Source organism: Pogoniulus pusillus, chromosome 28 (assembly GCF_015220805.1).
Source record: "Pogoniulus pusillus isolate bPogPus1 chromosome 28, bPogPus1.pri, whole genome shotgun sequence".
In the NCBI taxonomy this organism is placed as follows: domain Eukaryota; kingdom Metazoa; phylum Chordata; class Aves; order Piciformes; family Lybiidae; genus Pogoniulus; species Pogoniulus pusillus.
This window is the reverse complement of record NC_087291.1, coordinates 10,226,391-10,254,048: the sequence shown is the minus strand read 5'-3', so window position 1 is coordinate 10,254,048 and position 27,658 is coordinate 10,226,391.

Genomic DNA, 27,658 nt, shown 5'->3' with positions numbered 1-27,658 from the left:
AAGCAATGAATTGTCTGCTGTCACACTGACAAGCCTGTGGTGGAGCCAGGGGCAAGAACTGAGCCCTGAGACCCAGTGGGAGATTTGTGCTCTGGATAATTTACAATATCTTTAAACAGTCCAGATTTTCTATGCCTAAATACACAGCACTGTCTGAGATTAGGTTTCTTGAAGAGACTTCAGATAGTCTGATAGAATCAGGCATATCCTGGATTGCCAGTTGTGCTTGAAATATTACTCTCAGATCCGACTTTGTTGGCAGAATTGTTTTTCTATGTTAAAAACTAGACCCTCTGGCTTTAGTCAGAGCTTGTGGTCACTTGAATGACCAAGCTGGTTCAGTAGCCTTATGTATAAAGTTGTCTGTTGGTAAAGACAAATGTCCAAAATAGTGTCTGAGAATGCAAAAGTGAAATCAAACTGATTGAATTTAGAACTTGTCCCTATCCTTGTGTTGGGATAACTTTTTTCAGGCTGCTGAGAGCAGACAAGTGCTGAGATAGCATCAGACCGTCCTGTAAGAGAGAACTAGGAGGTTAAGAAAGGCAGAGAAAGTGTCAGTGGGAAAGACAGTTGTGGGGAAAATAAATGCAATATCCCCCACAAAGGTACCTTTCTAATTTCTTGTGGGTTTTTCTGACTGTATCTAACAATCACAAATGAAGGGAAGGGAGAAAAAGTAAAATAAATCAGTGCTCGTCACACTGGCTTTTGAACCATAGTAATTTACTGTCATAGTGCTTGAGGGCAGATCACACTGAGGTGTCATAAATAAACCATGTAGCATTTGTTTTTCTGCATGTTGTCATATTTCTGTGTTTTGGAGTTTGGGCTGCAAGCCAGCTACCATTGTATCTTCCTACCCATTTTGTATCAGTTTTGTTTCTTCATCCTTGATTCAAAATGAGTCCAAAAATTACATGTTTTTACTGCCACTAGCATGAAGAGTTAGGAAATGGGAGAGCACCAGAATCCTCTGCTGTGATGTGTATTTGCAAACTTTTGGCACATTCTGCTGGCACAAATGAAGACGATAACAATAAATGAACCCAGCACATATATTTTTTAATGCACTCATTAAAAATACAAACATATTTTTGGTTACAATCTTTCAACCTAGTGAAATATGTTCAGGACTCTCAGTGAAGTAGAAATATGAAAAGAGCAGTTCAGAGTCTTCAAAGTGTTGACCTTGGCTTCATGGATGTCAGAGAAGCAGGTTCAACAAGGCTCATTTTAACATACATATGAAACATTATTTTTTATCCACAGGTCAAAAGTAAAAAGAGAGGTCTGGTGTGAAATATCCAAGTGTGTAAGCAACACCCAACCCTAGTAAGAAAACAGTACACTCTGTAAGACAGAAACAGCTCTTTTACTGGGTGTGATATTAAAACTGATGTCTCTGTATGAGAATGAATTTCTACAGATTCTTCTCTCTCAGCAGCGCATTCAGGCTTGCTCTGAAAGTTTTATGCTGTACTGCCAAGCACCTTGGTCACACTACACAGATTCTTACGCTTTAATGCTAAGTATAAAGCAACCCAGCAACAGAACAAGGGGACACAGTCTCAAGTTGTGCCAGGGGAGACATAGGCTTGATCTTAGGAGGAAGTTCTTCACAGAGAGAGTGATTGGCATTGGAATGGGCTGCCCAGGGAGGTGGTGCAGTCGCTGTCCCTGGAGGTATTGAAGAAAAGCCTGGATGAGGCACTTAGTGCCATGGTCTAGTTGACTAAATAGGGCTGGGTGCTAGGTTGGACTGGATGACTCTGGAGGTTTCTTCCAACCTCGTTGATTCTATGATTCTATAGATGGCTGAACTTTGTGATATGCTTGGAGGACTTCCCAGTCAATCTGATGCAGGCAAAGCAAACAGAGGATTCTGAGTTAACACAAAAAATGTGTACTGTCTGAAGGGATTTTGCCCTGCACAGTATTTTATCAAATGATCAAAAAAAAAAAAAACCAAAAACCCAAACAAACAAACCCAAAACCCAAACCTCAAGCCTCAACAAAAATATGCTGGATTTTGGGACATTCTCCAACTATTTTAACTGTTGGTCTCCCAATCACAGAATCACAGAATTAAAAAGGTTCAAAAAGACCTCCAGGATTATCTCGTCCAACCTCTCTCTTGACCCTTCTAATTAGCTACATCATGACTAGATGAGACCAGCCAGCCTCCTTTTAAACTCCTCCAAGGATGGTGACTCCACCACCTCCCTGGGTAGCCCATTCCAATGCCAATCACTCTCTCTGGCAAGAACTTCCTCCCAACCTCCAAACCAAACATGTCCTGGCACAGATTGAGACTGTGTCCTCTTGTTCTGCCACTGTGTGCCTGGGAGAAGAGACCAACCACTGCCTGGCTACAACCTCCCTTCAGGTGGTTTTAGACCAATGCTCATTTCAGGTACTGAAGTGACCAAAAAAAAAGCACTGCCTGAAGAAGATCCTAACTCAAATTTGTGAAGACCTTCTCAGATAAGTGATAGTTTTTTTCCTCAACTCTGCTCTTAATTTTTAACTTCCAGTTGAATGTGGCAAACCCTATGAGGAGAGGCTGAGGGAGCTGATTAGCCTGGAGAAGAGAAGGCTCAGAGGTGACCTCATTGCTGTCTACAACTACCTGAAGGGAGGCTGTAGCCAGGTGGGGTTGGTCTCTTCTCCCAGGCAACCAACAATAGAACAAGGGGACACAGTCTCAAGCTGTGGCAGGGGAGGTCTAGGCTGGATGTTAGAAGGAAGTTCTTCACAGAGAGAGTGAATGGCATTGGAATGGGCTGCCCAGGGAGGTGGTGGAGTCACCAACCCTGGAGGTCTTCAAGATGGGACTGGATGAGGCACTTAGTGCCATGGTCTAGTTGACTGGATAAGGCTAGGTGTTAGGTTGGACTGGATGATCTTGGAGGTCTCTTCCAACCTGGTTGATTCTGTTCTATGAATATTTTGTAAAGCAAGAGACTAATAAATCTTGAAGTCTGTAACATGAGGGGGAGGGGAAGAAAAAAGAAGTATCTTTCTATTTTAGATTAAAAGGTGAGTCTGGAGGCAACCCCCAGGTAGAAGCTAAATTGTAGCGTGGGAGCAAGTCAGCTTAGCCAACAACTGCCTAAGCATCACAGCTCGTGTCTTTTCTGTAATTATTGCATTTAATGCACAAAAGGGCTTCCGGACACAGCAATTTCCAGCGAGGGCTGTTTGGGAATGTCGAGGCCCATCATTTAGCTCGGATATTGTTGGCTTGTCAGAATTGATCATAGCTCTTGACGGAACACCTCTAGCTTTTTTTCTTGTGCGGAGTGCGCCGGAGTGACATTTCACATTGTTTAAGGAGGAGTGATCTGTTAGTTTATATCTTATCTAAAACTACAGAGCAGATGACCTCCCTCAGGGTCTAAATGCATGAATCCTATGTGCATGTTATAATTAATAGTAGAGCTGGGAGAGAAATTCATAACAAGGGGCCGAAGAGCTGGGCAGAGCAACTTGTCAAAAAGAAGGAAATTCCACTACAGATTAGCTTATTTTTAAGCATGTCAAGCTCTACATACAAACATGATCTATTGCTTCCTTGTAATGTCTGTTTAGGCCCAGATGCTCGAGGCACTGTCAGGGGGTGCTGTAAATTTTGTCTGAGTCAGGGCAATTCTGATTGATCTCTGAGTGTAAAATCGATAAGAAGACACTGTCATTTTCTTAAAGGATGAGCTAGAAAAGGAAAATAAATTAAGACTCTACTGAATGTCTATCTCCAGCACTCATTAATTCAGTGTGGTCTGTACTTTGTTAATGTTATGTCCACAGCTTTAATCTTCCAGGTGCTCTTCCTGCAGATAGTCGACAGCAGCCCTTTATTATGTTATGTATATTTCATCCACGCGTGGTGGAAATAAAATGTCTGCCCTCTTCTTTCCCTTAGCTCCTGATTAATCCATTTTATTATTTTTCAGGAATACATCACTTGGGTGCTGATTAACTTAAAAATGGAAAGCCATTGTCTCTCTTGCATGTCCTTCATCAGAACTAACCCACCGGCTGCTCATTTGTCTTGAGTTGTTACAGCAAATAACGACTACCAAGCATTTCCCCTTATGTAATACACTTCAGGAAGATTAATTTACTACTCCTCTTTTTTTTTTCCCCCTCTGTTTCTTTTTTCATTTACTAAGACTTTTTGGACATGTTTTTAACTCCTTCCCAGCTCACACTCTCCTGTTTCCTCTTAAACAGGTTTTCAGTTTGGTGGCCATTATAATCTTCAAACAAAGTCATTCAGTGCTGATGAAGATCTATCTCCATTCTGGGCTGACTTTCCTCTCTGTGAACTTATGAGCACATGGCCTTGTTCCTTAAAAAGAATACCACATTGTTGTGTTAGTCCCACAATCTCCTTAAGCACAGGTAGTCACATTGATATAAATAGGTCTGCTAAAGCGAATATTGACTACTCATAGCAGTAAATATTCTAAGATATCAAGATAAAGTATCTAAGATACTAAGATACTATGCAATATAAGGTTATTTTTATCACTAAGAAGGTATTTTCCTTTCTTTGTATTCTCAATGTAGAAATAACTTCTAAACCTAAGTAACATTTCAGTTTATGCTTCTGTTCCTGCCTCACAATCTTAACATCAGGACCCAAATGACCTTATTGTCTCAGCGTATTCAAATGTAGTGGCTATTAGTGATGAGGTATAAGATGTAAATACTCTTTGGCAATAAAAAGAAATATTTTCTGTCTTTTTAGTTCCCCCAGCTATTCCTAATAACTAAAAATGCTCTTTGTTTACAACTCATTATGTACCTCTAGGGTTCCTTGACCGGGAAAACAGGCAGAGGTAGTTAAAAGAGAAGACCTCTTGGCTTCAACAGGCATTTAATTCATATTCATGGAGTATCTTATTCCCATTCCTTAACACAGCACAACACATGCCAATTAATTAGTTTTCACTGAGAGGTCATTGATGAGACTAGATCTTGGCCTGTCTGTTTTCTAGTTGAGCAGGTTTCACCCAGGCTAAAGGAGTGGATTCGGTGATCTGATCAAGCAGTTGGCAATGCTTTATCTGAAAATTATCCACCAAGAATTTTCACATATTTACTGAGTTTTGAATTTTTAGAGAAACTCATGAAAGTGTTTAGCAGTTGCTGTAAAAGTGTCTAGACTGGAGTATGTTCAGCTGAACTCCAAAATGTTAGGTGATTCATTTCTGGTTTTCTTTGTAAAGGACTCTAAGTCAATTGATAGATCTGTTTTTTTTTCCTGGGTATATGTCAAAATAGATATACTTTGAGAATGGTTTACTACAGATGGTAGGGCTCTAAAAGGGACTGAACTTCAATCCAAATCTGTTCTTACCACAAGGCTACCTTCCAGCAACCTCTGAAGTATGAAAATTGCATCCCTGGCATCCACTGTCAAAACATCTTTTACAGTGTTTCGGTTAAATTGTGGATCATATTGCTCTTGTGTGGAAGGGAGAGAGAATCAACTGCCTGATTTGCACTTGACTTGCATGGCCTCATACCCAAGTTCCTGGAAAGTCCTGACTCCACGAGGTTAGCAGCAACACAGCTATCCCCGAGATAAGTAGACAAAGGTAAAGTCATGGCCAAAAAGCAGAGAGAGGGTATATAGTTATAGTCTTCTGTACCATCATCCAAATCACCCATCAAGCTAATCTGGACTTTTAAACAGCAAAAGCCATAAACTTCCTTCAGACAACAACATTCCACATCAGGAGGAAAAATACAACAAATTAAACACAGAAGGTAGCCCCAGATACAGAATCGCTTCTCAGTTAGCTAAACACTGATCTGATTCTTGTCTGAATTACAAATCTGTAACCCCCCTGACAGCCAGCTATTAGCAAAGGCAATAAGCATTTGTGGTAGGAAAGGGTTTCGTAGTGGTTATGCTCCCTAGCCACATATTGAGATCAGCTGAATTTGGGAGTCAGATCAGAAAATCTCCATCAAAATAGAATTGCTCCAACTGAGTGTTATTGAACAAGTGTATGTCTCAGCCACGTTTTGAATGTGACTGAAATACAGCAATAAGTTTATAAACTGTATCACTCTAGACATTTTTATACTGTCCTTGAAAAATGTACCTATAGTTGAGTGATGGAATGGATTTAATATCAATATATAATAGAAATACCCCTAGTAAACATATAAAGCTATGTATATAATGCACATACCAAATGACAGTACATGGACATCCCAGACTGCATGATATTTAAGCTGAGCCCTCTCCCTGTTCTCCAGAGCTTCTGCTGTGTGCTTTAAACAGACATTCAAACCTGTGTAAGCTCCCTTAGCTCTCAGCAGACTCAGGGAGTTAAATGTTATGCCTGTGTGTGATTGAAGGATTGAGAATGCATGTTCATGAGTTTATTTCAGTAGAGAGCTGTTCTAATTTTATATATATATATATATATATATATATATATATATATATATGTTTTGTGCATGTGCAGTAGAAACATCTGTAGATTTTTATGTAGAAAAATAAACAACCAACCACAGTTTTATTACAAGAAGTAACAAAATTCACTTTATTGACATTAAATTAGTGATGAAGTTGTAATTCAGAGAATCATAGAATCACAGAGTCAACCAGGTTGGAAGAGACCTCCAAGATCATCCAATCCAACCTATCACCCAGCCCTGTCCAATCAACTAGACCATGACACTAAGTGCCTCATCAAGTCTTTTCTTGAACACCTCCAGGGATGGCCTCTTACCAGCTCCGTCACCCTTCTCTGGACACATTCCAGTATCTCAACATCTCTCTTGAATTGAGGAGCCCAGAACTGGACACAGGAGTCAAAGTGTGGCCTTACCAGTGCTGAGTACAGGGGAAGAATGACCTCCCTTGTCCTGTTCCTGATCCAGGCCAGGATGCCATTGGCTCTCCTGCCCGCCTGGGCACACTGCTGGCTCATGTTCAGCTACTACCTACCAGTACCTCCAGGTCCCTTTCTTTCTGGCTGCTCTCCAGCCACTCTGTCCCCAGCCTGTAACACTGCTTGGGGTTGTTGTGGCCAACCCTGCACTTGTTGTGTAGAACCCTGCACTTGATCTTGTTAAATCTCATCCCATTGGCCTCTGCCCACCCATTCAGCCTGTCCAGGTCCCTCTGCAGGGCTCTCCTACCCTCCAACAGATCTAGTTTTATTCTTCTGATTTTATTATTCTTTCCCACTGATTTAAGTGCATGAACTGAACATTTCCTGTCCTGTTCTTCCATTGTGTGACTAAGCTGAATAAACATTAACTGAGCCTAAGGGTGATATTGAAATTCTTAGTGCAGCAAGTAGAGTGATAAAAATGTAGGATTGAGTCAAGAGTGCAGTCTAGATTTCTTCTGGGAATAGTAAGGAGTTTACAAAGAAATCAAAAAGTCATGACTGGTTGCCTTTGAAACACAGTTCTTGACAAGGTTAACTACTTCCTTAAAAACAGAAGGAGATGCATTTTTACAGCTGCACCAAGGATTTGTTTCTGAGTCTCTTAATTAAAAGTTTTGTTCAATCAGACTTCTATGAACTCCATGGAAACAGCAAAACCCAAATCAAGCCTAATCAGACTAAGCACTACAAAAAGAGGTCAATTCACAGAGCATATTGATGTGGATTTAATATCAGAGAGATAATAATTTAACAGTCCTAATGTACTCTACTACCTATTACTTAAAGGTTTGGGATTTTTATCGGTGCAACTGTGTCATTCTAAACAAAGTTATTTAGTTAGGAATCTCTCTTCATTTTGAAGCCAGAATCTTGCTGTACAAATTTACAGTGAGCTGCTGGTTCTGCACAATAAACAAACAGTTGTTGAAGGAATGTCACAGACATTTTCATGAGGTTTTTTTTTTGGAACTGCATTTAGGTTTCACTCAAGTAGGCTTGAGAGAGAAAGCTGAAAAGGAAGACAGCACTCAAGTTGCTGTAGGATGGTAGAATAGGGAGACAAATGAGCTGCAAGAAATGGATATCCAAATGATTTTAAACTGCTGCATTTGCTCCAGTGGCAAAAGCTAAAAAGGAAATAGGGAAATTAGGAATTTACATTAAAAGAATAAAATAGGTTTAGGAAAATCTGCACTTTGACATGGTTGATTCAGCTGGGTCTGTCATATTCAACGTAAGGGTTACCATTATGCTGAGAAACCTGCATAGAAAGGTTTAATGCTGCTTATGGCAGCATTAATTTCCTCTCTTGCTACTGCTTGAACAATGTAATATTTCTCAATCAAAGTTTGTACTCTGATTTCCAAATGTCTGGGGGAAAAAAAAAACATATCAGCAGTGTGAAATGTATGCACAGCTTTTCTGTGATCACTAGTGGAAACAGGGAGCTGGCATACCAATCACAACATTTCATAACACTCAGCACACAGCTGTAAGAACTCACCACTTTTCCTGAGCAGTAACTCATTGCTTCTTACAATGAACTTGTGCTTCTTGCCTCTGAATGGCTGCAAATTTATAAAAGGCTGGCTGCTATTGAACCCAACAGGTTAGTTTCCACTGACTTTAGTGGAGGGCAGGATTGATCTGAGAGTGCAACCAGGCTGATGTTCTTTATGATTGTGCATACTGAGAAGTATTAATGAGAACATGTTTTATAGTGTGGGTAGTGCATGTGCTTCCCATATCAAGGAACGTCTGAAGTGCCGTACAGGTACATAGCAATGGCGTGGCTGGAATCCATATCCTCTTGGATATGAAGAGCAGCAGTAAATCAGTGCATGTGGTTTTAGTGTGTCATGAATCTCCTTTTCTACTAGAATATTTGAAACAGCAGCAGGTGATTTGATTCTGTGAATTCTAAAGCAATGCTTGATACAAGGTAGGATGTCTTCAATCGTGACTGTTATTGCAAGGATCTTGCTTTAGTGGCTTTATGACATCTGCAAAACATCCTTTACCCCTCTGTAGCTCTTTCTTAAACAATTTACTTTAGCTTTAGCCACTTATCAGAGATCCTGCACTGAAGCAGATTTCATTTGCTATTTATCATTCAAATCAAAGTACCAAAAGAGAGAAAATGCTCCTCTGTAAATCATGGGGATGAATAACCTCACATATTTGATTCAATTGCCTCTTCATAAGGTACCTTTTTTTAGTATAGCATTGTTAAAGTGAATTGTAGCTATGCTTTATAATACAGGTGTTGAACATTCACCTCATATGCTGAAACAGCAACCACAGGCATTTTCCCATCTCTCCTGGGAATCACTAACATTTGAGAGCACAGCTTGTTGCTTCAGGTACTTTTGCTCTCAGTCCTTAACAAACTGGAAAGTTACTAAGGAAAAAACAACAATGAAAAAACATTAACTTGGTGGGGAAATAAACTCCTCTGCAAGCATGCTGCTTAAAGGATATTATTATTGTGTTAGGGAGGAGAGGGACTTGGGAGATTATTTTTACTCACACCCTGGTCTCTTTTCCATGCATTATCAGTCACAATCAAAATGCTTGGCTGTAACACAGTGTCCATGATTGGTAAGGCAAGTGTCTGACTCCTTCTCTGTTCTGTGAGAGACGAAGGGATGGCAACTGCACTGCTTTCCTTCAAATGCATCTTCACAATCACTTTTTCTGAAGGCTCTTTTGCCTTCACTTAGGCAGCCAACATTTCTTCACCTAGAACTTGTCAAGAGATGCTGCTTTGCCAACAGAGCCCAGAGAGGGTACTAGCATAACCTGATAACTCAAATGGTTGCAAGCACAAATCCTCAGTTATGACACATCAAAAGAAGGATAGAAATCAATGTGTAACCAAGACATTTTCTTGCTCTGTCCTCTTTCTGTTACCTCTGTAATCTCAGTTATGATATTCACAGGATCACAGAATATTAGGGGTTAGAAGGGACCCAGGGAGATCATCGAGTCCAATCCCTCTGCCAGAGCAGCACCATCCAATCTAGCTCAGGTCACAGAGGAACACATCCAGACAGCCCTTGAAAGTCTCCAGAGAAGGAAACTCCACAACCTCTCTGGGAAGCCTGTTCCAGTGCTCTGTGACCCTTACAGTATAAAGGTTCCCCCTTGTGTTGAGGTGGAACCCCTTGTGCTGCAGCTTATATCCATTACTCCTTGTCCTAAGGACAAGCAACTGCTGTTATTACTCATTCTATTACCTATTTATGTTAGAGTATCCATTTTGTCTGAAACGCCCCATAGATTTCCATCATATAACCTCGTAAGAGTAATTAAAAGCTCCTAACCATGCTGTTCATCTTTCTGGAAGATAGTAGCTGGCAAAGTACATCTCCTTCCTGAGAGAGAGAGATTAGCTCTTTGGCTAGGTACTTTCTTTGAGGAAATGGAAACAGGGAAATAAGACTTGCAGGAAGAACAGGAAGAGTTTTGCTTCCCATCCAGTGAGTTGTTGAGACTATTGGAAATGAGGTGTATTTTCACATCAGCTGAGTACTTCTGTCTGGGCTTCTGCTCTCCTTGAGCTAGATACAGTTCCCACTCTCACATGTATCTCTCTGCAATGTAGAGCATACTTGAAGGATCAGTGATCCGTCTCTTGCTGAGGATGATTTGTTATACTCCTGCAGGATTTGGCTAGAAAATCAGGGCAGCATAAAAAACAAAGCCAAGCCCTGCTTGTGGCTTCTGTGTTCATTGCATTCTGCTCCTTCTTGCTGTCAAGACCTGTGGTTTTCTGAAAAGGGCCACCTGCAGTGGTGGCTGGAATTTAGCTCTTACTCTTCTTACTCAAACCCAGATTCCTCCATCTTTGTAAAGCCAGGTTGTGACCATAGGAGCAATCCTACACTCCACCATCTTTTTCACTTTGAGATGCCTGTACAGGACACCACTTAACATGTAACACAGCACAGAGCCAGTGCCAAGAGTATCAGGTCTGGTTTCACCCCGACATTGTGCTAGTCTGTTGTATGAAATAGGATCTCTGTGGAACTAGGACTGTGCCATTTCTCTTCTGACTGTCCAACACGTCCTGTCTTTGCGGGTATAGGGTCAAAATTCAGGTAGCTAAATGTCCCTAGGTGTTTGAAATGACAGTAAAACCCCTGGATTTGTACCATTGCTGTAAAGAAAATATCTGGCTCTACATCCAAGTGACCTCTAGAGATCCTGCTTTGACATTCACACAACTCTATAAAAGCAAACCCATGCGTCCCTGATGATCTTATTGCCTATCTCTTCCATCAGCCTGTTGGTAACCCATTTCTTGTGCTCCCTTTCTCAGCCCAAGCAGGAGTGTCTGTTCACTTTTGTTTTGGCCTTCTAATTCCTATTTTATATCACCATTGACTTTTGCATCCTTGCCTCTGCAGTGAGCACAGAAGGTAAGCTTGGCTATAAATAGGCTATTTGGGCAGGTTTGTTGCTGCAGGAAGTGGATGTGAGCTGGTTGGGATCTAGGACTTGCTTCCTGTGAGAGCACTCTCACCACTAGAAAATACTTCCTTTGCTTGCATTAAGCAGGTCCTCCTTTCCCATAGAGGTGACCTGGATGTGAAAACTTTGCAGCACCATACTGCATCACTGCCCAGCACAGTGCATTCTGGCCCCCTAGAGCTGTGGAGAAAGTAGAATTTTCAATTAGTTCCTTCAGCCTGTTGCCTGTGCAGCATTGTGGCATCTGCTAAGTGCCCAACCTGAGAAACTGAGGCTTTGAATTTTGACTTGTATCTTCTAAATCGGGCATAGGGCATTTGGAAGTGAAGCTTGGTTGGGAGTCAACAGATGCAAGTTCATCTGTGAAGCTGGCTGTGAGAGCTGGACAAAAGGCACACTTTATCCAACAGCTGAATTTTTCCTTTGCCATTTGAATATAAGGAGTGATAATAGCAACACAGCCCTTAACGAGGCTTGATATTTGCAAATGTCATCTCCTCTGGTTTCAGGCACACTTCTTGATTGTTCTAACATCCTAATTGAAAGTGTAACTCTAATAATGAACTTATTTTTAGACTGCTTCTCTGGGCGATGCATTGTATCAAAGGACAGGCAATTCAGAAAGCAGCTAGCTGTGGATCAACAGTGACACCGAGCACTTGTGTAGTCGCTGGGGGTCAGTCAGTACATTTCTTTCACACTGGTGCTAGTCAATCACTTCTGTTTTTCAGATTAATTATGTGGCCTTTCATTAAAAAAAATGAGGCATGGTTTCTTGCCGTTTTCATTTCACTTGTGGAAATAGACTTTGCCTGGGCAAATTTTGCATCAGGGCTTCGTCTGTGTTGGCTTTTTTTTTTTTAATTATTTTTTTTTTTGGGGAAAGAAGTGGGAAGAGCTCCAATAATCTACCTAAGGTGAGGGGTCTGGTCCATAATGTCTGAGAAGTTTGGTATATATAAACTCCTGTTGCAGAGGTGAATATTTCACTACCCTGATGTCATTGTCTCCTTTCTCTTCCTGTTCTGTAGTTGTCTGTAAAAGCTGATGCAGTGACTTTATTCAACACCTGCATCTTTAACAGCCAACACAGTATAATTACCTTCCTTGAATATTCTATAGAATTGTCAAACAGCAATTTTCTTTTACAAGACAAGCTTTTGAACAATGCCGTTTGCATACAGACCTTAACATCTCTTATGTTGAAAATCTAATTACAAGAACCCAAAATTTTCCTGCGTGTTTGTTGTTTCGTAGTTCAGTCTACATCAAACTGCCAGAATGTAGCACCTTTACCATTTATTCTGGAGCTAAATCAGCTCAGTCTTTATGGGGCACTGTTTCAGTGTTATAGATAATTGATTCTGTAGCTGTATATATATAATATATTTTTTTTCCTTGCTGTGTTTGTCTTAAATTTCCAAACGTAGGTGTGGAGCAGTTGTAGTCCAAGAGGGGAGGTGACAAATGTGCTCCTTTTTCAGCCCCTGAAAATTTGTTTCATGTTGGAAGAGAAATGTGTCGGCATTTCAAGTGAGAGTATTGAGGGAAAGCAGTCTGGCATGCTTTATTCTGTTTTGTGTGTTCTTCACTGGATATTTAATGCTGATGTTGATTGATTAGATCAGACTGTAGATAATTAGCCAGGAAATCTTAGAGCAAATCACAGCTTGAATTGTGTAACGCAGCAGCATCATCCTAGGCAGGCTACTTTCGCCAGTCTTTGTGATACAAATACGTCAGGCAACCACCTCGACTATCTCAAGCAGCACAACTTCAGTTTTCTGTTAGGAAGGTGGTGTTGGAACGGAACAAATTAACATAACATTGTGTTATTTCTTCCTGGTGCAAGCTATAAATGAATGTTGTGAAATGTTATGAGCGCATCTACAAAAGTGCCTCTTACAAAAATGAAAGCGTATCGCTATCATCTTCCAGTTGTCACTCTGGGAATCCCTGTGTTGCCACACATTATTTCCCCCTGTATGGTAAGCTACATTTTCCCCCCCCTCAGCCACACTTCAGGATTTCAGTTCTTGTTGCCAATTTCTGTCCAAGGTTTCTGTAAATCTTTTGTGTCCTTTTCTAAACACGTTCTATTCTTCAAAAAAAAAAGAATCCCTCAGCTATTCACTCCAGCTTACAGTGAAACCTTCTTCAGCTTTTCCTTTCAAATACCATTTTCTATGACTGTGTTTAATGCACAAGCTGAAAACTATTTTAAATGACTATTTCACATCTGCCTGATATCAATCATAATATGAGACAACTACTTTGTTTATGATTCTCTTTCATTCTCTGCAGGTGAGTGTAAAAATCCATCTTTTATGTTTTAGTCCTGTTGTGAAGTTTGGTTCCTTTTTGGTTTTGCTGTTTGTTTTCTGTGAAGATCTTAGATGTACCAACATCACCACAAATTCTTCAGGCTTTTGAACACATCCTCTTCACGTTGTGTTGTATCATGGCTGGTTTAACTCTTCACTGCCTCTTCCAGGAGTAAAAAACTGCTGTGGGGAAGCACATAATTGTGTGTAAAATATTATGCTTCACTTAACACGCACATTTCAGGTTCATCACCAGGAACAAGTGACACTTCTTAGTACAACTTTCTAAACAGGTTTGCTTGAAGCCATCCATTTTGAGTAGAAGGTATACATGTGCTGGCAGTAAAAGCTGTACTTGGAGTGTTTGGACTCTTCTTCTTAAAAGGATGCCAGATTGAAGAAACAAAACAAAAAAGAAAAAAGGAACAAAGAAGCAACACTGTTTTCTGCAGCAAGGGCTTAAAATTTCATGTGGTTTACTTCATAAGATCTTCCATGGATTAAAGAGTAAGAACAAGTTTTCTCCGTTACAAAATTCTCATTTAATCCTTATCCACACTTAGTTTATCAAATTAAATTGGACAAGATTGATGCGGGGGCTTTTTGAGCCAGACATCATGTGTAAAATCGCTAGACAACAGATTTTAAAGGGTGCCCACCATGACTTGTCACATCATCTTTCCTCAGCCTCAGCTGCCCTTGCATAGTCTTATGCAGGGTCAGGATTCTTCTTGGTGTTACACTATGGACCACTGCAGAGAAACAGAGCTGCGACACAGTCTCCAGCAGAGTTACTTATTACATCCTCAGCCCCCTTCACCTGCCCCAGCCATTCAAAATAACATCACACCATAAAATATTCATGAACAGCCCAGTGCTCCAGCGAGGGCCTCGCTTCTGCAGGTGGCTGTTACATCAGTAATTGCCCGATACTTCCCTCCACAGCGTAAAATTGTTTTCATTATGTGTCATGCACACAGAGCCAAGCAAATCCCTCTTGAGTGGTTTCCCAAGGGCTAGAGGGAGGTGGTACTTAACTTAAACAGGCGCTTTTGGCTTAGATTGAAAAAAAAAAAAGGGGGGGGGAAAGAAAAAAAAAAGAGGGGGGGAAAGGAAAAGAAAAAGGCAGTGAAAGCTCATCATTAACTCTACTTCTAACTGCAACAAAAAGCAGAAGCTCATGCAAAACTCTCATAAAGATTATCCTAAATGTCTCAGTTACTAGGAAGAGCTTTAGTGGCTTTAGCTGTTCTTACGATACTTAAAGCTGCTTCAGCCAGAGAAGAGAATAACTTTCCACCTGACTGAAGTTCCCATGGTTTGCGGTGCAAGGCGATAAGCAGGTTTCAGCAATAAACTCCTGCATTGTGAGACAATAATGCACAGTCAGGTCCCCCCATTTTGATTCAAGGGTGTCTTTTTCTTTCCCCCCTGTGGTGGACTAATCACAGCTCCACTTTGTTTAATTGCAGCAAAGAGAGAAATGTGTTTAAGAAGTCATTCTGGCCCTCTTTAAATGAATGCTCAAGTTCTTCAAAGACAACAAACAGGATGCATAATAAATAAGATTTAATTTTCAGATCAAAATAGGCAGAGTTAAAGATTTTATTGACTGATCTGTGTGAGAGAGAGATGCTTCTGAAAAGGGGGAGGAAAAAAAGGAAGCAACAAGTGGGATTAAAGTCTTGGGTTTTATGCAGCACAAGCTGGTTTTGCATGGTGGGAGGATCGGTACAGGAATAAAATCTTTCCAGAATTAGTGGTCGGTAGCCTGCCGGGCACTCTGCTTCTGATAAAAATGCCTGTAAAACTATGTCAGCCCCTTGATAATTGACACAGATGTACCCACTATAGTTTTCAAACTAAGACCTAGAAAACCTTGGGTGCGATGTATTGTAAATTATGGCTCGGGGTCATGAACTCCAGAGTGGTTGTGGGGGGGAGAGGGATGGACAGAAAAGCATTTATCAATCAAAAGTTTTCTTTCTGAGTTTGACACGACTAAGCTACAGCCCAAGTGATAGGGAGAGAAAAACCTTTTAATTCATTATTTTAAAAGCTGTGTTGTTCTTTTGTCTGCCTAACTTTGATATGATTATCACTCCTTAAAGGCAAGCATACCTATACCAGCAGAAATTAAGCAAATTCATGATACATTTCTTCAGTCCTCTGCTTTCTGGAAGGAAAAATAAAATTAAAAAAAGAAATTGCAACTAATTGAGTATGTTCAGTGCCACATACAGTGAAGCCATTTTTCATTTGCATCAAATTGCTTACTACAATCTCATACAAGAAAGAGTGCAGACTACATAATGCAATATACCCCAATTAATAGTTTTAACATCACTACTTTGCCTTTCCTAGCGTGAGCCTTCCAGGCTGAGTTTTAATTCGACCAGAAGCGAAATGAATATGTTTTTCCTTAACATCTTATGGCTAAACTGCTATTACCATGGTTTGGTGCCCTTTCATTGCTAATACTCACAATTGCTGGTGACTGTGAGCTGTGAGGTCTCATAATTGTGAGCAGGAGCTCGGTGTGCATAAAATGACCTTCAGAAGCATCTGCTGTGGGCTTTTTTCCCCCCCCTGTGTTAAATCAGATATGTGAGGTTATCTGGGATACTGAAAAGCTATACTCAGAAAGTATTTTTTTTTATATAATGAATGATGGAGTTCTTTTTGCTTCTGGCAACTATAGGCCCTTTCTGAATACAGCAAATGACTGTTTCAAAATGAAAACCACTATGTGTTTGAATGTAGTATTATGCCTAGTTGCTTTTTGAGTGAAAGGCGGCTTTAAAAAGTTAGGTATATCATTGCCAAAAAGGGCTACATAGTATTGTCAGCATTTTGAGAAGGAATAGGTCCTTTTTTTCCTGAAACTCCATTCTGGACAGCTGTTAGTGACTTACCAAACTTTTCATATGGATATGTATGTTAATGACAGGCAATGAACTGGAGATGAAGAGACCCAAACACAGACCGATCTCTTCAGTGCACATCAAAAGCCTTTACAAAAGGAGCAGTAAAAGAGGCAGTGATGGTGGAGCCTTCACTTTTGTACACTGAATTAGTTCTGCAAGCAATGAAACTGATCTTTTCTCCTTGCCAGAAAAGTCTGGTGATTTTTGTGAGTGCTCATTAGCACAAGAGGCATTTGTGAAGATAATTGACTGACGCCGATACTGCTGGCTGTCACAACAGTGCCAGCAGTGGATGTGCGTTTTAGTAGTTGTATTTTCCCCCCCCTTTCTTAAATATAATGCTTTCTGAAAGATACTGGCTCTCTAAAGGTCTGTGAGCCCGTGTGAAGCAGGGAATTTAAAGAAGCCCTGCTTGGGGAATCTGTCCATCTGCCCTTCTATCTCTCTGCTCGCAGGGTCTGTGTGTGCATCGTTGCCTGTGGGCTGGTAGGTAAAGGAGCTTAGGGATGATGCAAATGGAGGTAGATAAGACTCCCTAGCCTTGTGATGGATAAATATTTGACCCTCACCGTACAGGAAGGTGTTTAACGGCTCAGAAAGGGCACTTAAATCAAACAAGCCACACACAATCAGCAGGAAAACAACCCATGCAATGCCGGGTTTTAACTAAACAAAGAGATCATTTGGGGAAAGCAGGTTGGGGGTTGCGTTCGTGCTTAGCCATACAGGGTACAGCAGTCACACAACAGACCCTCAACCATACACAGGAGCAATGTGCCTACAAATACTCCTCTTGCATATCACAGTATCACAGTATCACCAAGGTTGGAAGAGACCTCACAGATCAACAGATGCACTCCAGAAACCTCCAGTTTCAGGATTGCTCAGAGCCTGAGATGCTCTCTTCATCAGAGGAATTTCAGCAGATGCATAGGGCTGGGAGCTGTTGCATGACTGCTAGTATCCCTCAGCATCACCAATACACCTTCAGGGTACTAAGATACTTTTCTCCAGTGTAAGTGGAAACTGAATTTGGGCTGCAACCTGTTGTGTGTTAGGGAGTTAGTTACGATCAGTAGAGAAAGACTGCATTTTTATTTGGTGCTTCTGCACACAGTAAACATTGAGGGGAAAAAAAATAAAAGGACATTAATAATTTTCTGACCTGGTATTTCAGTCAGTGGAGAATTCTGAACTGGTGAGATTAACCCAGGGAAGTGTTGCTTTCAGTGGACTTCCAGACTCTTAAAGTGTTTTGAAAGAAACACTTCCAAGTTCATCAAAACATCCTTGTTAAGGGTTTGAAAAACACAAACTTGATGAGCTTTTGTTTGAAATGTTAGCCACTTTAAAACCCACTCTCCCTAAAGGAAAAGGTCAGCATCAAAGTAGAATGCTTTTGATTTCTTAATGCAGAGCCTTGTATCTCAATCCACTCTATTTCTTCATAACGTTTTTTGAATGCCTGAAAATTCAAGGCTTTTAAACCTTCAGCTCACATTGGGAAACCAGTTTGAAATCCAAAGTTCTCACAAGGCAGGAAAGCTACTTTCTTGTCCAACACTAGAAACAGGTCCCAGGACTTTATTAATAGCAGAAGAAATTGAAAAGAAAAAGATAACAACTGAAGTAGGTTACTTGGAGCTTAGAGCTCTGTGTTAATGCTTAGCACAAACCAGCAGGTCAAAGTTCTAATTCCTTCAAAAATTAAGTCCCCCAATTGTAATTTTGAATTTCTATTCAGTTTTCTTTTCTAAATAGATTTGATTTTCTTCTTCCACCAGAATACAAAATCTGGGTATTTTGGAATATCTTCAAGAGTAAAGCAGTTGACCTGAAAGTTTTTTTCAAAGGTGTTTCAGCTCATTTCATGACCTGAAATAAATGTTGCACAATATTGTCACCGTTTGAGCAAGTAAGATTATGCTACAAAAGGCTGTAATGTATATGTTCATTAAAGTCTGTCAAGAACCTGATTTCGTGTGCTGGAGTACCCACTGTGATTTGTCAGATGGTTTCATTGGCATATTAGGGAATGCTAGATTACTTAGGAACAGTAAAAACTAGATTGCTCTTTTTTTAAAGGTAATAGCTAATGAGACTGGACCTCCTGATCTGTTGTGCAAAACGTATTTATTTGGTACCAACAATATGAAGGATACTTGAGGTATCTCTAAGGTCAGCCTCTGTAACTGCAGCTCTAAGAAATGGCAAAAAAGGAACTTAAAACTCCTTTTAAGCCAGCCCCCACCTTCTCAGGGGACCTGGACTGCTCATTTCATACTGAGTAACAGTAAAACCTGAAATTTTATCTCCAGACCTTCACCAAGTAGAAACTGCCTGTTGCCTAGGGAGATGTCTTATTCTGCTGTTTAAAAACCTCTGACTCTAAACCTGTGTTAGCACAAACTACTGATTCAGTAATATCCAGGACATTATTATTAGTCTCCTGAGGACGCTGGATTGTGAAAAGAATGCGTGCATGGATTTGAAAGATGGATCTCTAAAAGTGACAAATGGCAGACAGCATGCAGAGATTTTAGGTAGCACTGTTAATGACCAGGATTTCTGTGCAGTGGTTTGGAATCCCTAGTCAATTCAAATGGTATCTCAATAGATGGTATGTGGGTATTTCCATTTAATGAGAGACTCAAACATTAAGTGTGGGGTTATAGTTTAAAATCATTTGAAAAGAAACAGCAGCTGTAGCAAGTTAGCACAGGGTATGTACCTTTGGACACACACTGGCACTTTCTGGATTGATGGGATAGACAAGGCTTGATGATTTCCTGCTCATGGAAAGAGGTTAATAATTTATATCACAGCTGGAAAATGTACCTGTTACATTGGGAAATATTTTATAGTACACCTCAATGTTATCTTACATCAGCAGGCAATGCTCTGTGGACAATAGCTCCCAAAGCTGGACACTACTCAAAGGACACTCTACTGTGAGCTGTATCATGATAGAGTTTTCCCACTAAAAAAAAAACAGGCACTGCTCCAGTAAGTTCTGAAAAAAAACTCTGCCCCAGAATTCTGGTTTTGTACTTACTGTGTTTAAACATACAAAAGACAAATGAAATAACAGACTTCCTGGCAGAAAGCAGCCTGGGGAGGATTTTGGTTTCACTGCATTTTTTTTTACCAACAGTCCCTGTATTTTCTTCACCATCAGGTGACATTTAATGTCATCTTTTTGTGCCTCATAACTGAAAAGCCATTAACATCCTCTGTTAAAAAAAACCCAACAACAACCAACCAGACACAGAAGCACCATTTCAGTTCTGATTACCCCTGAAAAGCAGAAAATTTGACATGTCAGCATTTCCTGAAACATTATTTTCTTAAATTGTTATATGTAGCAAAATGCTGCACTCCAAATAGCAGTCAGTAAGAGAAAAAGAGCTGGGGAAGGATCAACAGGGTGTGTAGGAAGCCAGTTAATAACTAGCTGAATACTCTTGTTCAAAAGTAGCCAAGGTTTTCCTCCCTGTTCCCTTTGTATCTGGCTAATCACAATCAGGCGATTTGTTAGCACTGTAATTACAACTTCCAGAAGTGATCAACCCTTCCCCACCTCCTCCTTACATGAGCATGCTTCCACCTCAACAACCCAGCCAGAAGTTGGGCAGACTTCAGTTTTAATGACTCCTCCCTCACTCCTAGTGTGTGTATGGATCATCTTAGGTAGTCACAGATCTGCTGGAAGCACATACCCCTGCAATTTTTATTTGCCTCTTCATAGACTGTGAAAATCCAGTGCTCCTTTTGGTAAGATAGCTTTCAATATGCATTAATGGTCTAAACATAGCTCCAAGGAATGGTCTCACTTGTAGCACAACCAAATTCTCATGTAGTACTGCAGCATGCAGCCAGGAAAAAACCCATTGCTGGCTAAGAGTTTATTTGAGATATGGCCAAGTGACCTTTTTACTTCCTGTCAATGAGCTGGGCAGTCATCCTCCTCCCTTTGCACTCTTGTGGCACAACAGTGACAGTAACCTGTGCTGTGATCCAAATACTTTGCAAGAGCGAGGCAAAACAGAGAGAGGAAGCAGCTGCAGGCAGGCCTCAGCAGGATGAGGAGCGAGACAGCAAAGAGCTGGGTGCCCACCTGCTGCAAAGTAACAGCTTCTGGTGCAAAGCACAGTACAAGAGAAAATGCAAACCCCAAATTCTGAGTTGCAGAGGAATGCAGCCATTTGGATCTGGAATGAAGTGGTTGGGGTTTTAAAGTCATGCCTCTGAGAGCTAGTGCTCCAAGTTCATTGCAAACTAAGACAGTTCTGCTCACATATTATCTTGGCAAAGTAAGAACACATGAAAGAGAAGTCAAAGATTCTGGCAGAGTTTTGGTTTTGGCAGGCCTGAATTACAGATGATGTAATTTTCATGAGCTATGTGGCATGAAATATTGGGTAAGCCATTTCACAGGGGTGCCTGTTTAGATCCTTGTGTTGCAGCCATACTCTGCGCTGTGTGCTGCAGGCGAAACGAAGGTGATGTGTCACTGCTAGGTGATGTGTCACTGCTAGGTGATGTGTCACTGCTAGGTGGTACCCATTACCTTACTGGGTATTTCTAGAGTAGAGTTTCTCCTTTCAAGAGCTGTGAACTATCGGTATGGAGGGGCTGAAAGCTGCAAGTGGAGCCTTCTGTGATGTTTATCTCTCTGAGAAGTACAGGCACAGGTGGAACAAAAGGTCTATTTTCACAGAGAGAGTGATTTGCCATTAGAACAGTCTGCCCAGGGAGGTGGTGGAGTTGCCATCCCTGGAGGTGTTCAAGAAAAGAGTGGATGATTTAGCTGACTGGATAGGGCTGGGTGCTAGGTTGGACTGGATGATCTTGGAGGTCTCTTCCAACCTAGCTGATTCTGTGATTCTGTGATTTTTTCAAATGTTGATGAAACAAACTCCAGCTTCTTACATATGAAGTGGATTTGGTGATGAAATGTCCATTATGAGGACAAAGAAACGTATTGTATCTGTGTAAATACTGTGTGGCATCTTTATTTCAGATTAACTGTTAATGGCTGAACTCCAGACAGTCTAGAGTTCAGTTACCCCTACTAGAAAGTACAGCTTATGCTTTTCTTTCCAGATGGTTTACAGGACCTTCTGGTCTTCTTTTTATACTCTTCATGGGGTTACTCTGGCCCATAAAACATGATATTTCCCCTTAAAGTGAAATATCAGGCTGTAATAAGGCAGCCTATTTAATAAAGATGAGATACTGCAGACAGACTAGACAACAAAAGTTGCTGGAAGAAGTTGATGAAGGAAAGTTGTTGGCATGTAGGTGGCAAATGACTGTGGCCTAGTCAATGCACTTCATTTAATTCCAAATAGCATAAAAAACCATCTTTCTATGCCACCCAAGCATCTGTTAAAGGTCTGTCAGGTAAGCATAGACAGTGACTCCACTTAAATATATCACAGAATCACAGAACTTTAGAGACTGGAAGGGATCTCCAGAGATCATCAAATCCAACTTCCCTGCCAAGGCAGAATCCCCCAGAGTAGTTTGCTCAGAAATGCATCCAGGTGGGTTTTGAAAGTCTCCAGAGAAGGAGACTCCACAACCTCTCTGGGCAGCCTGTTCCAGCGCTCTGTCATCCTCGTTGTAAAGACATTTCTCCTCATGTTGAGGTGAAACCTTCTGTGTTCCAATTTGTAGCCCTTGCTCTTTGTCTTATTGCTGCTGACCACCAAAATGAGATTGGCCCCATCCACTTGGCACGCACCCCTAAGATATTTGTGTACATTGATGAGATCTCCTCTCAGTCTTCTCCAGACTAAACAGCCCCAGCAACAAATCCAGAATGGGAAAGTAGATGTCTCCTTACACAGTGTTGGTTTTCTGTATGCACTGACATACCTTGGTTAAAGTTGTGTCTGGGGTCCTGCAGCTACCACCAGATCCCCATAATGTGCTACTTACTCTGCATTTTGTTGTCTTCAACTTTAGCCAAGAGGCTTGTGTTTATTTCCGTGAATGCCTTTGTATGAAATATTTCACCAATGCCATTTATTGCTACGTGCTCGCTTCTTCTCAGGGTTTCAAGACTGTGATTTAATATCTTGGGTTGTCTAAACAAAGTCCTACTTAAAATTTGCTCAGGTTTGCTTAGAAAACCGGAAAGCATGTAATTACAGGGAGAACTTGAAGGAGAAAGCAGGTTCATTAACACCAGAAACTACTGTTTATGCCCATGAACTGCGTAAAACTGCACTTTCAGAAATCCTGCTGAAATAATCTTTCGGTGTACTCAGTAAGCCAAAACTTTTAAGACAGTACTTGATTTACAGTGTGTGAGCTACAACCAGTGCCACACCCCCCGCTCAGTGCTGGTGTCTCTTCCTAGCAAAGGAGCAGAGATGTCATTGCTGATGTAGAGCACCGACTGGTGTCCTGGGATGTCAGTGGGAGCTCAACCTGTAGATGCAGGGCTGTGAATGGCCTTAAGTTTGGATTTGGCTAACCGGTGGTTTTCTTTTTATTAGGGATACAAACCTACCTATCTACTTACAAATGTACCCTCCTTGGCATGGGCCTTTCATCTTCCCAAATGCAGTAATTAGGGATATGCATTCTCTACTACGTTGTGTGGCTTTTTTTTTCCCTATAGTGCCTTTGAAGGGTGCCAGATTGACAGTGGTGAAGCTTCAGGTCCTCTCTTTATCCACAGAGCCATTTCTGCCATTGGAGTTCTGAACAAGCATTATTTGCACACATTTAACTTCAATGAGACCAGTATCTGTGCACAGCAGCCAGCGTTGGGGGAGAAACAATGTGCTGGATTCCGTACTGTTTGTTTGTTTGTGTTCATACTGAAGATGAGGAAAGTGCAACTTCATTAAATTAAATTAAATTTTATAACAATCAAATGATTTAGGTAATAAAAGGGGGCAAAGAAAGAAAATGTTGAATTTTAATAGCTATAACCTGTAAGCAGTGCTTTATCTTGCCGCTGCTGTTGTAAGGACTAGTAATTGCAGCCGTCTAGACACAGGAACAGATGCAAAGTAGAGCTTTATTATATCAGACATTTGCCCTACTACGATACAGTCTAATTGCCCAGAAAATATATTTCTACATGAATTATTTCTAATTTGATTTGAACCAGACCAACTGTTGTATTTTGCTGAACTTTATCAAGTGATAAAGCCAAGCGCTGTGTTTCAAATCGCGTCCTGCTATCTGTGTCTTTTAAAGAGAACGACAAATTCATTGAAACTTAAACCTGCACACACTTTTCTAGCAGATGAAATAGTTTTCTTCCTTGCTAATTAAATTGCTGTCGTTTCCTTCACCTGCATGGCTCGGAAAGGAAAAGCACCGCTAAGAGCTAATTTGTGATTTGCTACGTTACCTCTGCTAGCGTCGCATGAAAAGATTTTAAATTGCAAGCTTAAAATGCAACTGGAAATTAGGCTGTTGTGAGGGGACGTGAGGAGTTCAGGTTTAGCTATCTGAAAAGGTTGATCATTTAGATCAAACATTTCTTTTCCTCCCAATGGATTTTGGGTTTGTTTTGTTTTCTTTCCAGGATCTTAAATTTCTTAATAAAACCTCGCCAAAAGCGTTGTGTATTTTCAAGAGAGTCTGAATGGTCTGGCTGTTGGAAATGGATAATCAATGTGAAATAAAGATAAAGCTCTGGGTGCCCAGATGGGTTGTTTTAGAGAGAGGAGGTTTCTGTTGCGCTGTGTGTCTGTTCCTTTCGCTGTTCCTGTTCGTACGCTCGTCCTATTTTCTTTTTGCGTTTTAAGAAGTGTTTAGGAAATGCAGGGGAATCTTTCAGCAGCTTTCACATAAAAATGATAATAGTAACTCGCTTCCTCCTCCTCCCCATCTCCCCCCTCCCCCCAAAATAGAGCATACTACTGAAATTATTTAAATTGACTGAGCCTTTTAAGCAAGTAAACACATTTTAACTAGTTTTTTTTCCCAATCCTTCCATTCATGCCTACTATAGAAATTAGCCTTCACTCTTCCTTCACTTACACATGGATACACACACTTGCATGGACACAAGAAAAATTTCTTTTCTCCTGTCAGCATTCCTACCCAACAATAGTTAGATTAGTGGAAATGAGGGCCTCCGCAGAGAAAGGACATTCAGCCACAGAAGGCTCCCTGCAGGAACAGCTGGTAGGGGTTAATGGCTGCTGAACCTCACAGCCAGGGCCTATTCTCTATTGTGTGTTCAACTCCTGGGAAGGAGGGAGACTTGTGACAGCTTCTGGGGTGCATGGGATCAGAGGTATAGCAGTTAGGTCAGAGAGGTAGTGTTCGGGGGGAAAAGGCTAGCTGGGAATTGCAATAAAAATGAACTCTGCGTCGGGGACGGTGGAGGCTTGAAATCTGCAAAAATTGGGCGCAAATTGCCATGGGGAAACAGCAAAGGATTATTCAGTAACGTGGCTTCTAACCTTTTAACAACTGTGATATGAATTAAAAGAACAATTGGAGGGAGATGGGGGATGAATAATTCATATCTGAAAGTGGATGAAATCCAAGTCGGAGCTAAACATGTGCCGCTAATGTATGTTATTTACGTTGCTACGCTAACCCCTGAGAGTTCGGCTCTCTGGATTATGGTGTAACGCTGTGGCCACCCTACCAAGCACACCAGTCAGGAGGCACAAGCGATCCTTCAGCGCTCAGCACGCTTCAGCTGAAATAGGAGTGATTAATAAGTGTGTGTTTCCCCTCAGAGTAGGTGCGCTTGCCACACCATCGTGCCACTTGTGAGGAGCCCTCCCCGGAGGAGTGGCAGGTGATGCGCTGGAAGGTCAGGTCTCGAGTGGGACTGGAGGGCTCTCGGGGCAGCTCTTCTGCTGCCCGCTTGTGCCCGGCACAAACCAGGAAAGGACCTCTCAAAAAAGTTGGGAAGCGGCGATTTGATGAGCTGGAAAGATCAGGTCTGGAAAAAGGCTGAGATGTTCCTGCCTCCTCCCTCTCCCGCCCCTGCCCCCGCTCCCCCCTCATTTTGGGAGAGTTTGGCAGGACCCTGTGGTTTTAAAGGGACCTTAGAGGGAGCTATGTTTCCCTTCTGACAGCTGGCTTCTCTCCATAGAGGCTCTGAAAACTTTCTAATTAAAAGAAGTAGGATAAAATAGCAAACCAACAACAACAGCAACAACAAAAAGAGATTAGGTTGAACAATTCGGTGTGGAAACCTCCTCTACCAATCACAGCAGTAACCTTTCTATTCGTTCTGTTGTTCTTTAAGTGTGGAAATGTGTAACGCTCAGTCACATCAAATATTAAGAGCTGTTGGTTGTATTATACTTTTAAGTTCTATGATGCTAAGTAACAGCTTGAGCAAGGCAATAACAAGTTTTCTGATAATAAAGCTCCTTTGCCTTAAATCCTTGATTCCCTACCCACACTATGCTTCTAGATGAGATATGGAGATGTTGGGACACATCAGCACACAATGCAGCTTGGGTGAAAAAGTTCGGATGTCATTAATCATTCCAATCTTTTTTGGTTTGTTTTGTTTAGTCTCAAGCTTTAAAGCCACTTAAATAATTTTACCTTCTGTTTTGCTTCTCTCTGTGAGTTTGCTCAAAGTAAAAAATGAAAAAGAGAGTGTAAGGAAAGGAAGAAATGTTCTGTTGAGATCCTTACCTGCAAGCAGGAGCATGAAAGATACTGTCAGTGAGCTCCCAGTGAGTCCTTTGGAAGCAATACAGACCCAGTACACTCATTAAAGTTCTTCTATTTGGATTGCAATGGCTCAATGAAAAAGTATGGGTTGGTGCCTGGGGCCTTTTAAAAACACTTAAGAGGCACTGGAGTGTGTCTTGCCTTAGTACACCTTGACACAGCATTGCAGTCCCTAGAATGAGGATTGACAAGTACAGGTAAAAACAACAACAGAGACATAGCAGAACGATAACAAAAATGCCTCCCTGAAGTACTGACACTGACAGCTTGATAGAATAAGCAAAAATATCACCCAAATGACTCGCAGGCAGGAATAAATGAGGCTTTCAAGTGCTCGTGAGAGAGCACTTGGAACATTTATCCTGCCTCACGTTGAAGATAGTGAAACACTGAGTGTAAGTGACTTACCCAAAGACACGCAGCAAGGCAGTAGCACCTACCACTACTGCCCTACCTCATGCTTTCTGCTGGGCTTGGCAGACACACCTCAGGAAAACATAATTCCCTTTCTCTGTCCAGTCTGGTATGTTCTCTGTCCAGATGAGGGCCCTGATTCTACAAACAGCTCTAAGTAGATCACAGGATGTATTTATGTGCATTTTTGATCCTGACTCCCAAAGCCATATTCAGCTTTACAGCGAATGCAGATTCTCCAACTGGGCAATGATACTTGAACTGAGAGCAGCATAGATCTGCACTGAAATGTCCATACTCTGGATGCTAACATTTGGATGAACCAAGGATGAACTACAGATCTGGAAAGAGAAATATTGACACATCTGGGCTGAGACTTCTGAATGCATGATTTCTGTTCATAGACAATTTTTCAGACTGCCTATAAACAACCAAAAGCAAGGCTGGCTCAACCGAACTATAGCAGAAGAGCAGAGTTGGCAGGTGTGCTTGTAACAACATGCACTCAATTTCCTACCTCTTTTATTAAAAGAGAAAGTAAGAATATGAGAGTTTGTTGAACTCTTTGCGGTGCTATTGATTTTGCCAGCAAAAAGACACAAAGGGGGATGAAATTAAGAACCCAGAAGGGAGTGATTCTGATGACAGACTCTCATACTGAGGGTTTGTTACATTTAGCAAACTCTTGATCTTCCCAAAGTGCAGCAACTGATTCCAATAATTTGTTGTCACATTTTTTTTTTTTTTTTGTAACATGGACAATTCAGTCCCATGAAACAAATTGAACAGAAGATGCTGTTTACAAACCCACAGTGCTATTTTTAAAGCTGCTAGTTCAAACCCTCTGTGTGATATTCTGTGCAGGATGTGCTATTGAAAGGGTTAAGCTTTTCTGACTTTCAGACAC